We start from the raw sequence: 19,774 nt of genomic DNA on the forward strand, positions 1-19,774 counted from the left end.
ATTACAAAAACTACATATTATTTACATTTTATTATTATTTAATTTAAATTCTTTTTTTTTTCTCTGATTTTGCTGCTCAGGAAAGCACAAAATTTTTATTTACATACGTCTCACGCCCGTCACTTTGGTGGCATCTGGGAAGCTGGTGTCAAATCGGCCAAATATCATTTAAGACGTGTAATAGACACGTCTCATTTAACTTTTTAGAAAATTTCAATCAACACTTTACACAAGTGGAAGCTATACTAAATGGCCTTCCCTTGTGTCCTTTAACTTCATCCCTTGACAATTCCCTTTTCCTTTCCCCAGGGCACTTCTTAACCAGAAAGACCACTGAATGCGCTGCCGTCACCATCTCTGGAGGCTGATGATGAAAAACGACTCCAGCGCTACGCTCGGTTGGAAAAACTACAACATACTACTAATACTATAACTACAGAAAGAAGAAGAAGAAGAAGACAAGTCAGAACAAAATGGAGACAAAACAAGAGCAAAATAAAGACAGGAGACTTGGTTCTACTTCACGAGGAATCTCTCCCACCTCTCTGTTGGCGTGCTGGGCGAGTAACCAAATTGTATCCTGGCCCTGATGGAATTGTCCGTGTTGCTGACGTGAAGACCACCTCCGGCAGCTACCGACGGCCCTTAGTGCGGCTCTGCCCGCTGCTCAGCGACGAAGACTTCGAGAGTTGAAGAGCTGGAGCCTTCAACCGGGGGGAGTATGTTGCGGCCCTACTCGCGCCTCGTCATATTCTAATAGCAAAATCTACTTCTAATGTAAATGTCACATAACTTTTGTCAGTCAATACTTTATATTGAGAACCATTGTATAAAATCACTTCTCTTTTGGATTCCGATCGAACAACATCAAAATTGTAACGTCTCAAGAATACAACGAAATAAGCAGTTTCCGAGTTTTATTCATAAAATTCCATCGCGTCTGCAAGGCGCGAACAAGGGAGGTCCCATAGCCATATTTGGCACGGGCCTGACTGGTTTGGCGTTCTCGAGCTGCGGCTGCTTCCTCATGTTCTAGCTCGAGCGCCTCCCTCTTTAAGGCGTTAAATTCTTTTTGGGCTTGTGCTAGCCCAACATAGTGGCCAGTAGTAGGTTTGCGCCCACCCTTAGCTGCTCCGGCCTTTCGAGATGTAGTCTTTACAGACTTTATCGAAGGAGTATCCGAGCTAGACCCCGCCTTGTTATCTAATTTGCGTTTTCGCAAGAACTTCGCGCGGTCTCGCTCCGGCATTATGCCACCAGCTTCAGTCAAGGTCGATGAGTCCGAGTCGAACCCGTCACCCGCAACAAAGAACCGGCTACCAGAAAAAGACAGCGGCGATTGCTTTCCTATGGGAGTGCACTCTCCCAGGACGCTGGAGGCACAAACGCTGTCAGCGTTATCCGACATCGCCTCCAGATCTACATCCAAAGGCCTCTTAAAAGGATCGAATGATCCCACCGACGTCTCGCTATCCTTAGAAGGACCACGAGAGTCACCACCGAGTTGTTTTGGCATCTCGCTATCCTGAGAAGGACCACGAGAGTCACCACTGAGTTGCTTTAACATCTCGCTATCCTGAGAAGGACCACGAGAGTGAGAGCGAGTACTGCGTCGCATCGTCAATTGATTGACAGATTTCACCGAAAAGTAGTAGCTGGCCGGGCCTGATGCTGCGTTACCGCATGCAGGACACCGTTTCCAGGGGACACCACGGGGAAAGTAAACCATGCCTGCAGTAGTGCAGAATAGCCTAATTCCATGTTAAAAATTTGACTTACCTTACACGGCTACTAGCACAACATGAGCTTTTTTCGTTAAATCCACGCACTTTTGATCACACGATAAAACCCAATTGGAATTCACAATTCCTTTTTAGAAGTCTGTATACATGGGTCAGTTTGACGTATGCCCTTATACAGCGGTAGCATATAGGTAAACCTTAAAACCATGCGGATGAGCAGCTTGCCTCGAGAGAACACACAGAATTTACTTTTATGTAATTTTCTGTACCAGCTTGGCTCATGACTCTCCATCCAACACGAGTAAAAATGTTATACCAATAGCAGCTTACTGTTAGGTTACATCCATGTATACGAGAACCTCAAATATGAGAATTATAAACCGATTGAGTTACACACTATAATATCTTGAGTGAGAGTCAATAATAATTCATAAGTTCTATAAGATTCGTATTCATGGGCCAATATGACGCATGCCCTTATACAGCGGTAGCACCATGGGTAAACCGTTCAACTATGTGGATGAGCCGATTGCCTCGAGAGAACACACAGAATTACAGTATGTATGTATATTCTGTACCAGCTTGGCTCATGTCTCTCCATCCAACATAGGTAAAATGTTATACCAATGGCAGCTTACTGTTAGGTTACATCCAAGAATACAAAACCTAAAAGATATTCCTTATGAATTAATTAGGCTCCCACTATACACTACTAACACTTTCACACAAATTGACACAACTGGCTACTGAAGGCGGGATATGCATGTTCAGCACTGTTGCGGTCCAAGCGCATAAACTGTAGCGATTTTGATGATTAAAATTAGCGAGCATCGAAACCAAATGAGTAATAAGACAACACTGTAAGTATTTATAAATTTTTAAATATGTTAATAGTACGTATGAATGTAGGTTTTTAATTAATTTTCAGCTGTACATGAATAGTGATAGCATCTTTATGATATTATCTTAATTTATCTTGTACATTGATAAGATTTTCCTAAAAGAAACTCTTTAACTTATTAATTCTACAAAATAAAATAATAAAAGATTGTCTTTGTATATCTGTCTAATATTCTTGTCACTTGTATTGAAACGCGCTTGTGATTTTCTCATAGACTGACGTTTATTTAAAAGTAGACGGTTAGTCAAGAACTTACACTAGAGGGCACCACTATTATTTTGTTACACAGATTAAGTATAAACTTCAACACCCTCTCTTAACAAAATAACACTGTACTTACTTCTAAGTGACTTTTACTGATAGGAATAAAATTTTACAAACAACAGTATTTAATTTATTTTACACTACATAATCCCATCATATCAATAAACTTGTAATGCTTGGTAGCACAAAGACCTTTAGTAAATATGTCAGCTGGCATGGAAGAAGTTGGCAAATAATTAATTTTAACTTTATTATTAGCGACACATTCTCTAGTAAAATGGTGTCGCACATCAATGTGCTTTGTTCGTTTATGGAATAACGGATTATAAGCTAATTTCAGAGAGCTTTGACTGTCAGTATATAAGCACAATGGTATGTCTTTATCAGAAGCATGTAGTTCTAACATTATATTCTTTAGGTAAATCGCTTCTTTGCATGCCTCTGATAAAGCCATGTACTCAGCCTCTGTACTAGACAGGGCCACTGTTCGCTGTTTGCGAGATTCATAACTTACAATACATCCTGATAACACAAAACAATAACCCGTGTAAGATCTTCTATCTATATTGCAAGTTGCCCAGTCTGCATCTACAAAACCTTGTAATTCTTTATTATTTTTTATAAATTTTAACCCAAAATTTTTAGTCTTTTGCAAATATCTTAATAACCTTTTTAAGTGATTCCAATGACTTTCGTTAAAGCATGTATTATATTGGCTCAAAAAACTGACACTATAGGAAATATCAGGGCGTGTAAGTACTGACAAATACATAAGTGATCCAACTAACTGTTGATAAGGAAAAGTTTCAGTACAATCTTTAGTAGCTTTTTCTAATTTTAAGTTCACTTCTATTGGTGTATCTATAGTTTTACAATCAAGCATGTTAAATCTTTTTAAAATATTGTTCACAAATTGTTCTTGATCCAAAGTTACACAGTTATTTTTAACATTTACATTCATACCAAGACAATTTTTTATCTGTCCTAAATCTTTAATTTTATATTCAGACTCTAAAACTCTTTTCAAATCTTTGTAGGTTTTATCACAATTATAGAAGACAAAAAAATCGTCTACAAATAAAGCTACAAAAACTTTAACATTTTCATGACTTTTTATAAATAAACAGGGTTCATATTTGGACTTTTGGAAACCCAATTTCAACAAACTTGATTCTACCTTTATGTACCAGGCTCTGGCTGACTGTTTCAGCCCGTAGATTGCCTTTTTTAACTTCAAAACTTTATTCTGACAATTTACAAAATTTGAATTTTCTGGTATTTCCATAAATACACATTCATCAATATCACCATTAAGAAAAGCTGTTGGTACATCCAAATGATTCATTTTCAGATTAAATTGTACACTCAAAGCAAAAAGTAATCTTAAAGTTGAGTAACGTAAAACAGGAGCAAAAGTTTCATTAAAATCAGTACCTTTGATTTGTGTGAAGCCCTTGGCGACAAGACGAGCTCTGTAGCGCACATTACCTTGGTCATCACACTTCTTTTTGAAAACCCATTTATTTTGAACTACTGTGCCTTCACTAGGTCTGTCCACTAATTCCCAAGATTTATTGTCCTCGAACGACTTTAGTTCATTTTGCATAGCACTACACCACTGAACCTTTTCAGGTCCTTGAAGAGCGTCCTGGAGAGATATTTGTTCACTGGAGGGGTCCTCAACACAAATGTTCGCGAAACCGTACCTATCTGGCGCACGACGAAGACGTTTACCATGTTGAATGTCAGCATGGCTCGATGAAGTGGATATTAAGTCATCTGCTGTCAAGCATTCACTGAAATCTTCATCCTGGTCACTTGATGATGAAGTTTCACTCAGGATATACGTAGGGTCATGTTCCGTGGTTGTCTCCTCAGTGCTCACCTCACTCTCCTCTTCTACTGCTTCTCCTGCTGGCTCCCTCTCTTCAACCATAATCTCTGTTCTGTCATTCCTTGGTTTCTCCATCACAACAACATCTCTTGCGACAGTTATTTTGTGAGTCTTTTCATTGTATAGTCTGTACCCTTTCACATTTTCAGAATACCCAACAAGTCTTAGCATTTCAGATTTCTTATCCCATTTTTCACGTCTCACTTTGGGAATGTGGGTCATCACTTGACTTCCAAAGACTCTGATATGGTTGAGATTAGGCTTTCTGCCATTCCACACTTCATAAGGTGTTTTGTTGTTGTCCAGTCCAGCTGCTGGTGACCTGTTTTTGAGGTACACCGCTGTATTTACAGCTTCTGCCCACAAATGTTTATCAAATGAAGCCTCAAATAAAAGACAGCGTGCTTTTTCTACAATTGATCTATTGTACCTTTCACACAACCCATTTTGCTCAGGTGTGTAGGCAACTGTCTTCTGGTGAATAATGCCGTTTCTTTTCAAGTAGTTTTCCATTTCTACTGAACAGAATTCACCACCATTATCTGATCTGAGTATTTTTATCCTCTCTGAGTGTTGATTCTCAACTTGCTCTTTAAATTCTCTAAAATACTTGAATGCTTCATTCTTTTCCTTCAGGAAATAAACAAAACACATGCGGCTGAAGTCATCGACGAATAACAGGTAATATCTTGCTGAACCAAGTGATTTCTTTTCCATTGGTCCACACAAGTCAGTGTGAACCACTTCTAGGATTTTGCTACTTGTGCTGGAGCTGAGGGGAAAGGGCAGCCTCGCTTGTTTACCCTCGCAACATACTACACAATTTGATTTGCTCTTATCACACTTTTCTTGGTAAGATACACCTTCAACTGCACCTTTCTTCATCTTCTCAAGGTCTCTCATGTTTATATGACCTAATCTTCTATGCCATGTATCACAAGTGGTCTGCACTGCCGCTGCTAATAGTTGCTCTGACTTCTCAATGTTTAATCTGTACACATCATTCTCCAGGCTTGCTTCACCAATACATATGTTCTGAGCATTGTAAATGTAACATCCTCTCTTGTTAAAGGATATTCTGTTACCATTTGCAATCATTCTGCTCACTGATAATAAGTTTGTGGTGAGCGTGGGGATGCACAAAACATTTTTGACTTCTACCTTGTGCGTCGTTCCATTGACTCGCGTGGTTAACTGAAGATCTCCTGAGCACAACACTGGTACTTTCGTGCGGTCAGCGACGATAATCTCCTTAATTTTCGGTTCATTAGATATGTTTGTCAATAAACTTTTGTCTGACACCATGTGAGCGCTCGCGCCTGAGTCGACGTACCAGTCGTTTTGGTTAAACTCGCGCGTAATAAAAACTGCACTCAACACATTCGCGTTCGAACTTGGTTTCTGTCTGTCTTTCTGTAATAGGCGGCACTGGCTTTTAAAATGGCCAATCTTTTTGCAGTGATAGCAACGAATTTGCTTTTTCTCGTTTTGGTTGACATTTCCACTGACAGAAAATGGGAGTGTTCCATTATTGCTATTTCCGCTACCGTGTCGCCCTTGCGCCTGTAGAGGGCGCTTCGGAGCTTGTGCAATAAGCGCGCCTTCCGACTTAACCTCAAAGTCCGAACTCATGTCTAATAACTTTGTTTTTATAGCATCAGCACTGATTTTTAGCCCAGAATGCTCGATGGCCATTATCATGGGACTAAATCTCTCGGGAAGTCCCGCCAGTAGCAACGAGCCGACCCACTCATCATTGATTTCGAAACCCGTTCCACTTAATCTTTGTGCAGTTTCCACGAGCTGGTTCACGTAGCTGGTCATCGAATCGCAATTCTCCATTCGTATTGAAATAAGGCTTCTTAGAAGAGTAATCTTCCGTGTGAAACCAGAATCGTCAAATAACGATTTCAATTTATTCCACAAAGCTTGAACTGTGGCTTCGCTCTTGATGTGGACATATAATGATGGGTCGATCGTCATTATAATCTTTGCCCTGGCCTTCTTGTTCTCCGACTCCGACAAACCCGCCGCGTCGTTCACGTCCACGCCTTCGAGTATCATGAAGTTCTCCACGGCAAAAGCCCAATCGTCATAGTTTTCTCTTCCCTTCAATTTGGGGACGTTCACTGCGTAGTTTCCCGACATTTTTAACACTGATACTATAAAATTTACACCGAAATACTATTAAATCGTGGCCTGGGCCCATAACCTATTGAAACGCGCTTGTGATTTTCTCATAGACTGACGTTTATTTAAAAGTAGACGGTTAGTCAAGAACTTACACTAGAGGGCACCACTATTATTTTGTTACACAGATTAAGTATAAACTTCAACAACTTGGACCAAACATACATTGGTCTAACTTGAAATCATAGTCAAAGAACAGTATGCAAACATTCAATATAGTTCAACATAGGTTGAATGATAGTTCTAAAAATAAGTTAAGAATATCACTAAATAAAATATTAAGCATAATAATTATCTGCCTAATTTCTTATGACTTGGACCAAACGTAACTTCCATGTAACATGAAGTCATAGTCAAGGAGCTGTATGCAATCTTTCAATTTAATCCATCATAGGTTGACTGGTAGCCATTTTCATCTCAAAGCTTAAGTTTTATTTAACAAATAATAAATACTAATAAATTTAGACCAGATTTTTCAATAGTTGGATAAGTTTTAACTGTAGAATAAGTTTGGCGTATTGACAATTTCAATATGGGAAATAATTCAAAATGAGTTCTATTCTTCAGTTAAAACCAACGATTCAAAAATCTGCCCTTAAAGAATTTTCTTTATCGAGCAATTAATTCATCAAATATTTTTATCAATACTTTCATCATAGTCCATCTTTTTGAGAATAAATTAGTGACGACATGACTTAACTTAAACATAAAAAAAGGCTATTAATATAATATTAGCTATTGGTTTCGTTAAATTAAAAATGATGCGACACATTTTAAAACTTAGTTTGGTTTACTGTCCCTGCAATGAACCTTGGCTCTTACACTATTACAACTGTCTACAGCATTTTTGCGCACGGGTTATGCATAGCTTATTTTTATTGCTTTATGACCTAGAATTAAGAATAACAACAAAAAATTGTTCTGAATTTTTTTTTTTTTTTTTTTTATGTGTTTCATTTATTTGCTTTTATGTGTAAAAAATAGAAAAATTCATATCAATGAATGTATGAAACATGAACATAGAGATGATTCAATTTGTTGCCAAATATATTTTTTTCTTTCTTTCTTTCATTCTTTCTAATTATTAAAACATACCAAACATCCATTTAAGATTCATTCTCACAAGAGAAAATTTAAAATAGAGTCCAAATATTTATTAAAAATGAAAAGTTCTAATTTCCTGTCACGTTCCATAGAAGATTTTTCGCATAAAAATCTAACCCTATCATGCTTTCAGTATACTGGCCTTGGTAACGTCGTCTCTCAAATCTCACTATATTTTGATGAAAGCGTGCCCCTTGTTCTTGCGAATAAGCCCCCATAATTATTTATAAATACAGTGTGTCCGGGCATGTAGTGATCAAACTTTAAGGGCGTAATCTATGGACAATTTTATCGATGAAAATACTTCAAATTTGGGGCCTGACCCATTTCTCGAAAAATTACATCGATTTAAGTTTTTAATTTTTAGTTTACACCTCTTCTTTAAAAAACAGGTGAAAGCGTGGGTAGCTTAACATTAATAAGCAAATATTTTATATCATGCGATAGCCAATAAAATTATCTATTAGTAGAAGAAGAAAGCAGACACAAGTTTCATACATTTTATTGGAGTAAGAATGGATTTAATTAGAAAAATACATTACTTTTTTCACTTCTTTTTTAATTATTTTCCAACACAAGAAAAACCAGGTCGTTAAGGTATGTTTTATTTGCATTGTGTTTTTAGTATTTGAGCTATTCTACAAAACGAATGTAAATTTATTCGTCTACGTCTATTAGTTTCGACGTAATTGTTGAACAAAGATACCCCTTCCCAGCGGTTTCCATAGTAATCGGAATAGGTTGTGTGATTCTTTCAGGCAGTGCATTTTCGCATGTCGCGTGCGCTATGGAAACCGCTGGGAAGGGGTATCTTTGTTCAACAATTACGTCGAAACTAATAGACGTAGACTAATAAATTTACATTCGTTTTGTAGAATAGCTCAAATACTAATAATACAATGCAAATAAAACATACCTTAACGACCTGGTTTTTCTTGTGTTGGAAAATAACTGATAAAGAAGTGAAAAATGTAATGTATTTTTCTAATTAAATCCATTCTTACTCCCGTAAAATGTATGAAACTTATGTCTGCTTTCTTCTTCTACTAATAGATAATTTTATTGGCTATCGCATGATATAAAATATTTGCCTATTAATGTTAAGCTACCTACGCTTTCACTTGTTTTTTAAAGAAGAGGTGTAAACTAAATATTAAAAACTTAAATCGATGTAATTTTTCGAGAAATGGGTCAGGCCCCAAATTTGAAGTATTTTCATCGATAAAATTGTCCATAGATTACGCCCTTAAAGTTTGATCACTACATGCCCGGACACACTGTATATCCTAATGAGAATGGGACGTGCATCTTTAGAGACATTCTACTATGAAGATTGAAAATTCAAATCGCTATAACTTCTTAAAAAGCAAATATTTTCGATTTGTAGTCGCACTTTTTTATATAAATTTGCTTATATAATCAGAATATAATAAGTAAAATCCATGCGCAAAAAAAAATTTTTTTTTTGTTGACCACCGGTCACCGGTCACCGGTTATCAGAGCGTCGACTAACATACCATTTTTGCTGTGTCAAACTGTAACATAAAGCGCAATGTTGCAATGCTGTTGTATTGACGTCACATTCTCATAATGCTTGAGCTCTTTGATTGCTATAAATACAATCCATACTAACATGCTATAAAAATGATTACAATTCATTTATTTATAATATGATTTTATAGCTTGCACTGTGATGTAAGAATTAGGTAAATTGTTAAATTGCATTATTAAAGTATGATTCTATTGAAATGGTCCGACATCCGGTAGCTAAATCGATGATATTTTAACGAGTAAACAATTATACCACGGCTTTGCCTCTACTACCTTACTAATTAGGTAATTATTGTAATGAGGAATAAAAAACCGGCCAAGTGCGAGTCGGGCTCGCACACCGAGGGTTCCGCCGTACAAACGTAGCGGTTTACAATTTATGACGTATTAAATCAAATTACTTACTTGATTCCGTTGCGAGTAGTGGCGAATTTCAAAATATGCGGTATGATTATTTTTTATTTATTTATTTTTCCTATATTTGCATTATAGGTAGGTACCTACCTCAGCGTTTTGAATTTTTGCGTTGATTTAGAATTTCTCACAGTTTAGAGGCAATTAGATTTAAGAAGTGTTTGATATGAATTTCAACTTTAATATCTCTACGCGTTCATGTGAAAAAGGGTAGGTAGTAAGTTTATAATTATTAAAAAAATATTTTATGTCATGTAAGCAAAAATAATATTTTAAATTTTATATAACTTCAAATTTATCATTTTCGCAATTTTTCCTTTATCTGTACTATATAACGTTGCTTCGTGCCGAGTTTCAAGATTCTGAGTTCACAGGAAGTACCTTGTAGGTTTTGATTCCCTAGCGTGTGACGGAAATTCGTCTAAGGTGTCGGTATAAACTGCTGTATCTTTTGATCGCGTTAACTTAGAAGTTTGATTTTTTTACTTCTTAAAGGGACAATAGATCTAGGTATTTGGTATAAATTTCAATTTGATACCTTTATTCGTTCGTGAGAAATAAGGTAGTAAGTTTCATTTTATTAAAATATTTTTATTATATTATATAACTAAAAAAATGTAATTTTCGCAATTTTTCCTATATTTGCATTATATGACAATGCTTTATGCCAAATTTCAAGATTCTGAGTTTACGGGAAGTATCCTGTAGGTTTTGATTCCTTTGCGAGTGTCGAAAATTTGTTGAAAATATCGACATAATCGACTGTATCTTTTGATTGGCTTGGCTTAGAAGTTTGATATTTTCACAGCTTAAAGGGACAATAGACCTGAGTATTTCATGTGAATTTCAGCTTGATACGTTCACGCGTTCTTGAGATAAAGGGTCTTGACAGACGGACGGACGGACAACAAAGTGATCCTATAAGGGTTCCGTTTTTTCCTTATGAGGTACGGAACCCTAAAAACCTGATTTTTTATTCCCACCTAGCAACAACTACTTAACATACACAAGTTATAATAAGCCAAAGAAGTCAAACCTAGGATGTAGGGAGATAGTTACGGTGTACGTCTTATCGCTAAAAAGCGATCTCTTCCAGCCAACCTTCATACCATTGCTAAAACATTATATTGATTGACTAATTAATTATGTAAAAGTTTATTAACTATGTATTGTATGTATGCATCATTATTATGGACAATCTGAATTAATTATGAAAACAAATCATAACTAATTTTAACGTAAAACTAATTTTCGAAGCGTAATAATTTCAATAAGTCTAGTATATTTTTTACATAATAAGTTAAATCAACATTTTAGGATAAGATGATTTTATCATTTCAAGTTTAATTTTAAACTACAATAACGTCAAATATTTTAAAATGTTAATTAAACCTTCAAAATCATGCAGTATTTATAAAGTTTTAGTTTAAATCAAATCATGATTTTGTATAATATTTAATTCGTCTTCACCATGGTTATTTTCATACAGGCATTCGCATCATTGTCCCAGTTTTCGTAAATACCTGAGTGTGCATAAGCATTAGGCCTGGCGTGAACGCAATGCGCAAGCTGTATAAACCGATTGCAGAAAGAGAGAATAATGTTTCAATAAATTTCGAATACCTATTATGTTTTATAAAATATTTATGTTCATACTAACAAATATTTGTATTGAGCGGGAATCGAACACGCAACCTCTGACCTATTAGTCCTGCACGCCACTACTCCATAGGAGAGTTGTTAAGCAGATACGTATGTAATGTTTGTGATGAGCCTAACTTTATTGCTGAATTATCAATATTTTCCCTTTAAATTTGGGGGCTCGCAGTACGAGCTTCATTCTGTATTTCGAAGTGCTTCAGAAGAAGGAACTAGCTCCAGTGACGTCATATCTTCAGTAAATTGTGAGTGTTCAATATGTGAGTACATTTTTATCTTGATTATTTTTAACTGTGACTTGTTTCGATTTGATGCAGATGCGTTATTTTAGTACATAGTTAACTAAGCATCATTCAAATCATGTTAATTTAATTTTTTTACATCACAGACTGGGTTATAGTTTAAAAGTGAGGAATTTTGTTAGGAAATATTGAATTTTAAAACTAACTTTAATGTTTCAGGTCTGATTCAGAGTTTGAAGTGTTTGAGCCTGTGCAGAAAGCCAAGCCGAAGAGAAAACTAACATCTCGAGACACCGTTAGGTAAGACAGAAGTTCTTTTACTGTTATTGTATCAATCTTAGTTATTTTCGTATTGACGATTTCGATAACTGCATCATGACCGAGTACGGGTTTAAAGTGCAAGATTTACTTACTTTACAAGTTGCGAGATAACCGACTTTAACATTGACTTTAATCTTTCAGGTCTGACTCCGAGTTTGAAGCGTCTGAACCCGTGCAGAGAGCCAAGCCTAAACGAAAACCAACATCTCGAGACAGGTAAGACAAAATATTTTTCCAGTTTTTGTTTCTAAGTATTTCATGTTTCATAGTGTTGGAAAGTATATCAAAATAGTTTATAGAGACATCTATTGATAGCTATGTGAACCTATGATGTGTCACATTCAAATTTAAAAAAATAAAAATGACAGTTGTAAAAAAGCAACCGACTCGTTTTACTTATAGGTTATGGGCCCAGACCCATTTTAAGTGAAAAAACAGTTTTATTGTAGTATTTTTCGTGTTGAGTCAGTTAAAATGAGTTCCAGTTATCTCGCAAACGTGCCAAAGCTAAAAGGTCGCGAAAATTTCGACGATTGGGCGTTCGCAGTGGAGAACTTGCTAGTTCTGGAGGGTGCAGACAAGTACCTAAAGCAAGAAGGAACGGGTGCAGTCGCAGCAGAGGCAGATGCAAAGACTCGAGCAAAAATGATTTTGACGATTGATTCATCATTATTTGTGCACATAAAGGATACAACGACCGCGAAGGAATTGTGGATAAAACTGCGTTCTTTGTTCGACGATTCAGGATTTTCACGGAGAATAACGTTGCTTCGTCACCTGATTTCTATAAGGTTGGAAAGCTGTGAAAATATGACGAATTATGTGACACAAATAGTTGAAACGTCTCAACGTTTAAGCGGAACAGGATTCGCTATAAATGATGAATGGGTTGGTTCATTGTTACTTGCTGGTTTACCTGAGTGATTCATGCCTATGATAATGGCGATAGAGCACTCCGGGATTCAAATAACCGCGGACTCGATCAAGTCGAAATTACTTGATATGGAAGTGGATCTAAGTGAAACGGAACGTAGCTCGGCATTAGCAGCGAAATGGCAGAAAAAATCGGCTAAACAGAACAGCACTAGCAAACATGGCGGACAGACAACCAGTACGTCAAAGTCAGGAAATGTCAACAAGACGAAAACAATAATTTGTTATCGTTGCAAAGAAATTGGTCATTACCGTAACCAGTGTCCACATTTGAAGGAGAAAACAGAAACTAAGAAACAGAATAGTGCTTTCAACGTTGTATTTCTCAGTGGAGGTTTCAGTAAAAGTGATTTTTACATCGACTCTGGTGCAAGTATGCACATGACACCGAATGAATGTTGGCTGAAAAATCCTCAATACTCATCAAGTTTACCAGAGATCATCGTTGCCAATAAGACGAAAATTCCTGTTTTATGTTCAGGTGACATAGAAATAACGACAAGTTGCAACTACGACATAACTGTGAAGAATGCGTTGTGTGTACCAAATCTCACGACTAACCCCTTGTCGGTGAGCGAGTTGATTAAAAACGGAAACAGCGTCGTATTTAAGCCGAATAAATGTCTCGTAAAGAACACATTGAACAAGTTGGTTGCAGTAGCTGATCTGGTTGATGGAGTATATAAGGTGAGAGTACAAGCACAGAAATGTTTATTGACAGCAGTCAGTGGAGATACATGGCACAGACGGCTTGGTCATATTAATAGCACGGACATGAACAAGATGAAGAACTGTGCATTGGTAGAAGGACTTGATTATGCTGATGGGTTCCTGACAAGCAAATCCAGCTGTCAAATATGCTGCGAAGGAAAGCAATCAAGATTTCCATTCAGCAATCAAGGATCACGTGCCACAGAGATTCTTCAGATCATTCATTCAGATGTCTGTGGGCCCATGGAGACTGCGTCAATAGGAGGTGCACGATATTTTTTAACATTCATTGATGATTTCACTAGAATGACCTTTATTTACTTCTTGAAGGCTAAGAGTGAAGTGTTGAGCCGTTTCAAAGAATTTAAGTCTATGGCAGAGAATCTTCAGAATAAGAAAATAAAAATCTTGCGTACAGATAATGGCTGTGAGTACTGCAGTAAAGATTTTGAGGATTTCTTGAAGAAAGAAGGAATTATACACCAAAAGACAAACCCTTACACACCGGAACAGAATGGACTGAGTTAAAGGTCCAAACCGAACCATAGTGGAGAAAGCGAGATGTTTACTTTTCGAAGCAGATCTGGATAAGAGATTTTGGGCAGAAGCTGCCAACACAGCTGTCTATTTGAAAAACCGATCAGTTGCTTCAGGTATTGAAAAGACTCCATATATGAAGGTTGGAACAACAAAAAACCAAATTTACAGCATATTCGGATTTTTGGAAGTACAGTTATGGTTCATATACCCAAAGAAAAAAGAACCAAGTGGGACAAAAAATCGAAAATGCATATTCTGGTTGGCTTCAGTGATATCAAGGGTTACAGAATTTATGATCCAGTTAAAAGGACTGTAACTACGAGTAGAGATGTTGTGATTATGGAAAAGTCACGAAGCATAGAAGCTGCAATTATTCCAGTAGAGACCACAGATTAAGTGGGGGAGTTGCTGGAGGAATCTGTGGTGAACCCAGAACTCTCTCCTGTTCAGTCGAGTACCAGTGTGTGTGAAGATAAAAAACCGGCCAAGTGCGAGTCGGACTCGCGCACCGAGGGTTCCGTACAAACCTGCAAGGTTTACAAAGTTCGTTCATTACGACAATCGAGTCATAACTATGGTATTTTTATTGCAAAATGAAATTCATAAGTTTATATTTATTGAAATATATATATATTTTGTAATGTAACTAAAAATTTAAGGTTTTCGGAATTTTTCCTTTATGTGTGCTATAAAACGTTGCTTCATGCCAAATTTCAAGATTCTAGGTCGACTGGAAGTACCCTTTAGGTTTTGATTCCCTTGCGAGTACTTGCGAGTTTCAAAATATGCAGCTTAAATTGCTGTTTCTTTTGATTGCGTTGACATAGAAGTTTGATTTTGTTACAGCTTAAAGGTATTATAGACCTGAGTATTTGGTATGAATTTCAATTTAATACCTCTACGTGTTTATGAGGAAATGGGTAGTAAGTTTAAAATTATTAAAAAAATATATATTATGTGATGTAACTAAAAATTTATGGTTTTCGTAATTTTTCCTTTATCTATGCTATAAGACGTTGCTTCGTACCAAATTTCAAGATTCTGAGTTCACGGGAAGCACCCTGTAGGTTTTGATTCCCTTGCAAGTGTCGAAAATTTGCGGCATAAACGGCTGTATCTTTTGATTGCGTTGGCTTAGAAGTTTGATTTTTTCACAGCTTCAAGGGACAGTAGACCTGAGTAATTGATATAAATTTCAGCTTCATACCTCCACGCGTTCCTGAGAAAAAGGGTCTTGACAGACGGACGGACGGACAACAAAGTGATCCTATAAGGGTTCCGTTTTTTCCTTTTGAGGTACGGAACCCTAAAAACCACCTGTTATAGGGGCATTTTTGGAGAAATTTATCAAATAACCAAAAAAACATTTTTTTTTCAAAAAGTATCATTTTTTATTATTTGATGGCCTTTTTTTGTTTATTTTATGTATTTTTTTAGTATCGCCTGTTATTTAGCATTATTACTGTTTTTATTTTATCAGGATATACCGCTTAGTTTAAAATTTATTACGTTTTCTTTACAATAAGTAATTGGAAGAAAAAAAATTCTATAAAAAATTAAAAAAATATCAAAAAAAAATTTTGACCTCTTTTTTGTCGATAAAAATAGGTCTAGTTTCATCTATTTTCATATGTACACTTTAACGTGACTCACACTGTATAACTAAAATAGTAGGCCAGTACCTTGTAAAAGTTCTTTTATTAGTTATTTATTTACAACATTTTATAGTCATCGTTTTAGAGCGTTTTGAATTTTTGCGTTGATTTAGAATTTTTCACAGTTTAGAGGCAATTAGATTTAAGAAGTGTTTGATATGAATTTCAACTTTAATATCTCTACGCGTTCATGTGAAAAAGGGTAGGTAGTAGGTAGGTAGGTAGTTTATAATTATTAAAAAAATATTTTATGTCATGTAAGCAAAAATAATATTTTAATATTTTATGTAACTTCAAATTTATCATTTTCGCAATTTTCCCTTTATCTGTACTATATAACGTTGCTTCGTGCCGAATTTCAAGATTCTGAGTTCACGGGAAGTACATACCTTGTAGGTTTTGATTCCCTAGCGTGTGACGGAAATTCGTCTAAGGTGTCGGTATAAACTGCTGTATCTTGTGATCGCGTTAACTTAGAAGTTTGATTTTTTCACTGCTTAAAGGGACAATAGACCTAGGTATTTGGTATAAATTTCAATTTGATACCTTTATTCGTTCGTGAGAAATAAGGTAGTAAGTTTCATTTTATTAAAATATTTTTATTATATTATGTAACAAAAAAAATGTGATTTTCGCAATTTTTCCTATATTTGCATTATATGACAATGCTTCATGCCAAATTTCAAGATTCTGAGTTTACGGGAAGTATCCTGTAGGTTTTGATTCCTTTGCGAGTGTCGAAAATTTGTTGAAAATATCGACATAATCGGCTGTATCTTTTGATTGGCTTGGCTTAGAAGTTTGATATTTTCACAGCTTAAAGGGACAATAGACCTGAGTATTTCATGTGAATTTCAGCTTGATACGTCCACGCGTTCTTGAGATAAAGGGTCTTGACAGACAGACAGACGGACAACAAAGTGATCCTATAAGGGTTCCGTTTTTTCCTTTTGAGGTACGGAACCCTAAAAATGTAGAAAAAGAGAGTAATAAGACAGAACAAGAAGTTGAAATTCCTCAGCCCGACTGTGAAGAACCAAAGAAAAGGCAAAGAAAGAAGCCAGAAAGGTATGGTTATGCAAATTTGAGTACTACGTCTATAGGAGAAGATAACTTGACTTATGCTGAAGCTGTCAGTGGTCTCGAGAAACAACAGTGGTTGCAGGCGATGGCGGAAGAGCTGCAGTCATTTGACGACAACCAAGTTTGGGAGATTGTCGACGCTCCAGATGGCGCTAGCGTAGTACAGTGCAAATGGGTATTAAAAAAGAAGATAGAATATGATAATAAAGTGAGATTTCGTGCGAGACTGGTTGCAAAAGGCTTCACGCAGAAGGCTGGTGTGGACTATCAGGAAACTTTTTCACCCGTGATTAGGCACTCAACCTTGCGGTTATTATTCGCTCTGGGAGTTCAATTAGATATGGATGTTACTCATCTAGATGTCACAACAGCTTTTCTTAATGGTTATTTAAAAGAAAGCATCTTTATGCATTTACCAGAAGGTTTTCCTGTTAAAGATTCTAATAATAAAGTACTAAAGTTAAGAAAGGCTGTTTATGGCTTGAAGCAGTCATCCTTAGTTTGGTATGAAAGAGTAGATGAAGCATTGTGCAACTTAGGGTACAGTAGATGTAAACTTGAACCTTGTGTTTTTGTAAAAAATCACAGTAACAATAAGAAAACTATTGTTGGGATTTATGTTGACGATTTTTTAATCTTTTCAAATAGTGAGTCAGAAACTAAGTCTCTGATAGAAGCACTAAGTCAAGTATTTAAGATTAAAAATTTGGGTCAAGTTAAACAGTATTTGGGCATGAGAATTAACATAAATAAAAATGTTATTACAATAGATCAGGAGAATTATATTGAACAGTTGGCAAATAAGTTCAATATGACTGATTGTAATATAGCAAACACGCCCATAGAATGTAAATTAAATCTTGAGAGATCTAATATGTGTGATAGTAAGTCATACCTTTTCAGAGACTAATAGGTAGCTTGATGTATTTGGCGGTCTTGACAAGACCAGATATTGCATACGCAGTTAATTATCTCAGTCAGTTTAACAATTGTTATTCAGCATTGCATTGGAATTATGCAAAGAGAATTTTAAAGTATTTGTTAAAGACCAAAAATTATTGTCTAAGATATTGTAAAGAAGGAACAGAATTGTAGATGCAGATTGGGCCAGTGATACTATTGATAGACGTTCCTATACAGGATATTGTTTCATTAAATCTGGTTCTGCTGTTTCATGGGAAAGTAAGAAGCAAAGAACTGTAGCCCTCAGTAGCTGTGAGGCAGAATACATGGCTTTGTCAGAAGCGTGTAAAGAGGCTGTGTATCTGCAAAATTTGGAATGTGAATTGATAGGTTGTTGCAGTAAGATTGTCCTGTTTAATGATAATCAGAGTGCATTGAAGATGGCAAATAACCATAATTCTCATAAACGTTCTAAGCATATTGATGTTCGATATAACTTCATTAAAGATGTAATTAATGATGATAAGGTTGAGACAAAGTACTAGCCAACTTCAAGTATGCCTGCGGATTTATTAACCAAAGGATTGTCAGGAACAAAACACTATGAGTTTATGCAAACACTTGGTATTGTTAAAAAGTAAATTTAATTATTATATCCTAGTTTTGTGTTTGTATAGACTGTGAGATTGTAAATGTGTAGTGTAATAGATATTTAGATTATTTGCTATTTTGATATAGTGGGGGTGTTGGAAAGTATATCAAAATAGTTTATAGAGACATCTATTGATAGCTATGTGAACCTATGATGTGTCACATTCAAATTTAAAAAAATAAAAATGACAGTTGTAAAAAAGCAACCGACTCGTTTTACTTATACATAGTAATTATTAGCTAAAATGTTTCGTCGCGTTGTAATTGTATGCAAGTAATCATTGTTACATCATAACTTTAAACTTTAACTGTATCCATTATGAATACGTTACTTCATGTATCCATTAAAGTGAATACGACAACTTCACTGCGAAAAAATTATAATATTATTTATGTATTAATTTTATAATGTCTTTCTCGATCACAGATCCCATTCTTCAAAGAAGCCGAAGTCGAATCCAAAGGAATCGTTCGACGTGCTGGGAGTTCTGTCGGACGAGGAGGAAGCCATAGAGAAGGCCACGCGCGCATCCAACGAGCCGAGGCGGCTCGACAGCAGCTTCAGCAGCAAGACCGCGCACGGCTCGCTGGTGTGGCGCGCGCCGCTGGCCGGCCGCTACTACGTGGAGACGCGCGTCTACAGCGCGGACGACGCGCGCAAGGCGCCCCCGGACCAGCGCTACACCAAGGCGCTCGTCACGCTCAAGGCGCAGCTGGACTCGGAGCAGGCTGAGTGGGACTACTTGCAGAGGTTCCTGAAGAAAGCTAAAACACTGTTTAGCGATACTAAACCTGTATTTTATGATAATAAAATAAATAAAGTAGGTTTAAAATAATATTGACTTAGGTTTTTTTTCCTTCGTTGACCTCGAGTGCCCAGGCAGGTTATGATTTTACATGTAAAATTTAGATAGGTAATTATACAATAATAAGTAAAACTAAGATAGTTAAAAATAACTTTTAGACTAAGTATTTGTACCTAAATAAAGTTTTAGATAGCTAAAAGTAAGTTTTAT

At 36.2% G+C, this 19,774-nt stretch overlaps 1 long non-coding RNA gene across 1 annotated transcript; it reads right to left on the reverse strand.

The window, feature by feature from the left end:
* Positions 1 to 2,068: 2,068 nt before the first annotated feature.
* LOC135086366 (uncharacterized) lies at positions 2,069 to 2,476 on the reverse strand. Its single transcript, XR_010260447.1, has 2 exons — positions 2,381 to 2,476; positions 2,069 to 2,147 (listed from the first exon to the last, which is right to left on the reverse strand). It is a non-coding gene; the product is annotated as an uncharacterized LOC135086366 (long non-coding RNA).
* Positions 2,477 to 19,774: the final 17,298 nt, after the last annotated feature.

Source organism: Ostrinia nubilalis, chromosome W, assembly GCF_963855985.1.
Source record: "Ostrinia nubilalis chromosome W, ilOstNubi1.1, whole genome shotgun sequence".
Lineage (NCBI taxonomy): Eukaryota > Metazoa > Arthropoda > Insecta > Lepidoptera > Crambidae > Ostrinia > Ostrinia nubilalis.